The following is a 6,139-nucleotide window of genomic DNA, read 5'->3' as shown; positions in this document are numbered from 1 at the left end:
GAAAGGGGAAGGACCAGGTCCGTGGTTTAATTATGTTTTAATCTTGTTGGAAAGGCGTCTTCATCTTTTGCCTACTGAAATTCACCATAAGCTGGGCCTCGTCTGTTTTGCTCACCACTGTTTCAAAAAAAAAGTTTGTTGAAGGAAAGAAAGCAAGATGGCATCCGGAAAGATAGCAAGAGAAAGAGAGTGGAAAGAGGGAAAGAACTAGACTGATTTCTAATGGTGGGAAGGCCTTTTAGCAAAGAATGTTTTCCTGGAGGTCTTGGAACTGCCTGGCCATCACCGCCTCCCTATGTCGTGGGCTTCACACTGGTGTCTAGTCACCAGCTGATTTCTAGTCGCTAGCTGATTTCCAGAGTCCATTCCAGCCCTTGTGTTATTTGATTCTCTTGCCTTGACCCACTTCCAGCAGTGAAGGTACCATCCAGTTGGCCCTAGTAGGCAGATGCCCATGTAAATATGGATTGCATGAGGATAGTTTTGGTTTTGCTAAGTTTTCTTGCTACTTGAGTGTTTCTGATTTAAATATTAAGCATTGCTTCCAGAGGACATAGTAGCAAAGCATTCTCCTGTCCCAAAATTATTTTAATAGTTAAATTGTATATTTTAGAGGAGTGGATAATTTTCATAGTCATTTAGAGATGTCTTCTCATTTTCAGACTCTCTGGGAATAAATTAGCTCCACCTTTGGGAAGCTGTTAAATGTCTGGATAGTATTAAAAGTGCCCTGAGTGGTACTACCGTGTTTCCCCGAAAATAAGACCAGGTCTTATATTAATTTTTGCTCCAAAAGGCACATTAGGGTGTATTTTCAGGGGATGTCTTATTTTTTCATGTACAACAATCTACATTCAAATACAGTCATGTCATCTTCTTCTGGAACATCTTCATAACGTACTAAATGCGTCCGTCTGGCTGATGATCTTAACTGGGGCTTATTTTTAGGGAAACGCGGTAGTCCCAGCGACCAGCATCTTCACGTGGGTGTGTTCAGCTGTCTTCTCTGCAAACAGTGGAGAGCCCTGGAGTCCCACCACCTGAGATGAATCTTTGCTCTGCCACTTAATGATTATGCACCCCTGGACCCAGTTACTTAAACGTTTTTAAATTTCATTGATTTCCTAGTCTGAAATTGGGGGAAACAATAGTATCTGCCTATATAGTTATTGAGGGATTCAATGAGATAATAAATGTAAAGCCCTTAACACAGTGCTGGCAACACAGAATCCTTCAACTACTGCCGAGTAGTATTATTATCTCAGCTGTGAACTGAGGATAGTGTATTTACCCTGCCTACTTCACAGAGTTGTTATAGGAGTCAATTAATGGAGAAAAGTACAAATATAATCACTATAAGGAGCCCAATTAGTTATTTTTATTATCTTTGATGTTAGTGTGTTTGATTGCAAATTCAAGCTTAATTACTTTGAAGAAGTAGGATTTCTCCATAAGACTGAGGGTAAGGGTCATGTGATCTTGCTCCTAGTGCTCTGCCTGGCACACAGTAGGTACTCATTCAACAACTATTGTCCGTTATGGCCATGCTAGGCACTGGGGATGCAATGGAGAATAAAGCAGACTTGGTCCTCGTAATCTTGGTACATAGTTTCTAGTGTTTGTTGCATGAATTAAGAAGAAAGCACCTGTTTTCATGACTTCTGCATCCTCTCAAGTTGATATTTGCTCCATGTAGTAATGTTGTCTCCATATCTTGTAGGATACAATTAACATTCTTTTTATTCCATCATATTCCATACTTTATAGTCATTACTCAGGGAATCTCTTATTTTCTCTCTCTCTCTCTCTCTCTCTCAACACAAAGGTAAAATGTGTTTGCATATAGTAATCTAATGAGTAGATATTACTTAAGACTGAAAATGATGATATTCAAGGTGTTTTTCTAAGCTTATTGCCAGGTAGCATGACCATTTCATTTCCAAATAATATTACCCGTAACAGGTTTGCCAAACACTATTACTACATCTTTCCCACTCAAGGACTAATTACTGTCCCTGTAGCATTTTACTACATAATCAGCAATTCTTAGTTCATGGTACTTTCCAGAAAAAAGTATCTTAACAACAAAAACAACAAAATTTTAAGCTGAGAAAGTATAAAGTGGTCCTGGACTGGTAGAACCCTTTGGCATCTGGATGAAGTGTTACAAATCATCCCTGCGGGACTACATTGAGCCTAGACAATTGTACCCTCAGCCCAGTTCTCACAAAATTTCTACAGGTAAATTCAAAGCAGACATAAGCTCGCCAACAAAAATAACAAAATCCATGACGAAACAAGGCACAATGACTAAGAGTCAGTAGGAACAACAAAGAACAAAATCAGATTATAAAAACTTTAGTATTGGAATGTTCATATGCAGAATATAAATAAGTGATTAGTTATGTATAAATATATATGTTTACATACATAACATAAGCGTGTTTAATATGTTTAGGAAATAATAGATGGGATTGGAAATATGAGCAAATTATTAGGTTGGTGCAAAAGTAATTGCATTTTTTGCAATTTTCAACCTTTTAAACCGCAATTACTTTTGCACAAACCTAACACAAAAAACTTTTTTAAAGATATATTTGAAAAGGAACCAAATAGAAGTTATAGAAATTAAAAATATAATCATTGCAATTAAAAACTCTGTGGACTGGTTTAACACTAGATTAGAACAGCTCAAGAGAGAATTAGTAAACCACAGATAGCTCTGAATAAATACCCAGAGAACAGCAAGAAAAGTAAAGAAATACAAAATATGGAAAAGAAGAGATATTAAGATATGGAGAGAAGAGTGAGAAGGTCTAATATACTTTAAATCAGATTTCCATAAGAAGACAGTAGAGAGAATGGGAAAGAGGCAATATTTTAAAAGACAGTGGCTGAGAATTTTTCAGACTTGATTAAATATACAAATCCTCAGTTTCAGCAAGAACAATTGACCCTGAATAAGATAAATAAGTAAATTCTCACTTACGATTTCACCATGAATACAAAAGACAAATAGCTGACATTAAAATTAGCCAAAAAGAAAAGATAGATTACTTACAAAGGAACAAATAGACTAAAAGCTAACAACTTCCAAAGCAATTATAGAAGCCAAAGTGGTAAAATAATCAAGGTTTGAGTGATTATTCATCAGTTTAGAAGGTAAACTTAGCAAAACTGTAAGTCTCAAAAACATTTTTAGACAAACCAAAGAATGGCAGAATTTGTCATCAACAGAACAACTAGAGAAAATTCTAAAGGTTGCATTTCAAATAAAGGGGATAAAATGAACATTAAGAAGTAAGATAGAATGTTGAAAAAAATTGTAAATATATAGGCATTGTTTTAAAGGTGAAGTGTATAAAGTAAAAATAAATCTAATTAGTGGAGATTAACAAAGGATTTTTTTCAAATACTGATTTTTTAAAAAATTTAATTGAGATGAAGATAAATATATAGACGAAAGAAGTATAAAGAAAGATGTACCAAGCAGATATTAACCAAAATAAACTTGATGTAACTATATTAATACCAGACAGAATAGAATTTAAAGCAAAAAAAGACCATTAGAAATATATAAACATTACTAAATATTATTCTGCATAATGATAAGAGGTTCGATTCACACACACATGCATACACATTAGATAGACAGAGACATACAATTATCACCGTATATGTACCTAATGACATAGGTTAAACTATAAAAATAAAAATTGATAGACTTACATAGAGAAATTGATTAACACACTATTCTAAAAGGAAGATTTTTTTTATAACTCTCAGTAATAAATCAAATAGACCAAAAAAAATCAGCAAGGACAAAGCATTTAGGTTGATCTAATAGATATATGTAGGACTTTGCATCCAACAATTACAGAAAACATTGTTTTAAGAACATATGGAAAATTATATTTGCAAGTTCATAAAGCAAGTTTCAACACATCTCTAAACTGGTACCTTTTAACTCATATACACTGATCATAAGGCAATTAAATTAAATGCCAATAATAAACTTATATTTTAAACCATTTATTTCAAAATAAAACAACACACATAATTCATGGATCAGGAAGATATCAAAATGGAAATTTAATATAAATGCAAAATTGTCAAAAATTGTGAGATGCTGCTAAAATGATACTTAGAATGAAATGACCTTAAACTAAAAAAGACGAAAGGTTAAGACCTAAATAAATGCAAAGACATCCCATGTTCATGGATTAGAAGACTTAATATTAAGATGACAACACTACCCAAAGTGATATACTGATTCAGCCAGTCAGTATATCAGATATACTGAAACAACCCAGTTAAAACATAGACAAAGGACTTGAATAGACATTTCTCCAAAGAAGATACATAAATGTCCAGTAAGCACATTAAAAAGCTACTCAACATCAGGGTGGCCAGATAGTTCAGTTGGTTAGAGCATGAGCTCTGAACGGCAGGGTTGCCAGTTCGATTTCCACATGGGGTGGTGGGCTGCGCCGCCTGCAACTAAAGATTGAAAAAGGCGACTGGACTTGGAGCTGAGCTGTGCCCTTTATAAATAGACTGAAGGACAACAACTTGGAGCTGACAGACCCTGGAGAAACACACTGTTCCCCAATATTCCCCAACAAAAAATTGGAAAAAAAAACTGGAAAAGAAAATAAAGGTGACACAAGATTCAAAAAAAACTAAAACAAACAAACAAAAAAGCTACTCAACATCATTAGTCATTAGGGAAATGCAAATCAAAACCACAATGAGATGCTACTTCATACCAACTAGGATCAATAAATTAATTAATTAATTAATTAATTAATTAAGAAAGAAAGGAAGAGAGAAAGAGAGAAAGAGAGAAAGAGAGAAAGAGAGAAAGAGAGAAAGAAAGAGAGAAAGAAAGAAAGAAAGAAAGAAAGAAAGAAAGAAAGAAAGAAAGAAAGAAAGAAAGAAAGAAAATAACAAGTGTTGGTGATGATATGGAGAAATTGGAACACTTGTGCATAGCTGGTGGGAATGTAAAATGGTACTATGGGAAAAAGTTTGGCAGGCCTCAAAAAATGAAACAAAGACTTAACATATGACTCAGCATCTCCACTCCTAGGTATATACCAAAAGTATTAAAAACAGAGACTCAGATATTTGTTCATCAATGTTAATATCAGCATTATTCGCAATAACCAAAAGGTGAAAACAACATGAGTGTCCATCAACAGATAAATAGATAAACAAACATATATACATACACACACACACACACACACACACACACACACACACATATATATATATATATATATATTTTTTTTTTCATTCATTTTATGGCTGAATAATGTTCCATTTTATATATATATATATAAATAATAATGTTCCATTTTATATAAATGGAACATAAAATGAATGAAAATCTGATACATGCTACAACATGAATGACTTTGAAAACATTATGTTAAGTGAAATAAGCCAAATGCAAACGGACAAATATTGTATGACTCCACTTATATGAAATATCTAGAATAGTCAAATTTATTGAGATAGAAAGTAAGTTAGAGGTTACTAGGGACTGGGGGAGGAGGAATAGGGAGATATTGCTTAATGGGCACAGATTTTACCTTTAGGATGATGAAAAATTTGGAAATAATGGTGATAGTTGCACAACATTATAAATGTATTAATGCCACTTAATTGGACACTTACAAATGGTTAAAACTTCCCATTTGGGGGGGTGGCCGGATGGCTCAGTTGGTTAGAGCATGAGCTCTTACCAACAAGGTTGCCAGTTCGATTCCCACATGGGCCAGTGAGAGACAGCGGCTTGAGCTTGGAGCTAGGCTGCCGGTGGGCAGCCCGTTGGCCCAGTGGTTAGAGTGAGGTGCTCATAGCACCAAGGTCACCAGGTCGAGTCCCACACGGGCCAGTGAGCTGCGACCTCCACAACTAGATTGAAAACAACAACTTGACTTGGAGCTGAGCTGTGCCTCCCACAACTAGATTGAAAAAAAACTGACTTGACATCCTGGAAAAACACACTGTTCCCCAATATTCCCCAAATAAATTTTTAAAAATTGCAAATTTTATGTTAGATGTATTTTCCCACAATTTTTAAAAGTTGTAAAAAATGCAAGAAGAAGGAGAAGGAGGAGGAGGAGGA

The sequence above is a fragment of the Rhinolophus sinicus genome, chromosome 1 (assembly GCF_057876585.1).
Source record: "Rhinolophus sinicus isolate RSI-liver-muscle chromosome 1, RSI-T2T, whole genome shotgun sequence".
NCBI lineage: Eukaryota > Metazoa > Chordata > Mammalia > Chiroptera > Rhinolophidae > Rhinolophus > Rhinolophus sinicus.
The sequence above is the reverse complement of the archived record's forward strand: the minus strand, read 5'-3'. Positions refer to the sequence as shown.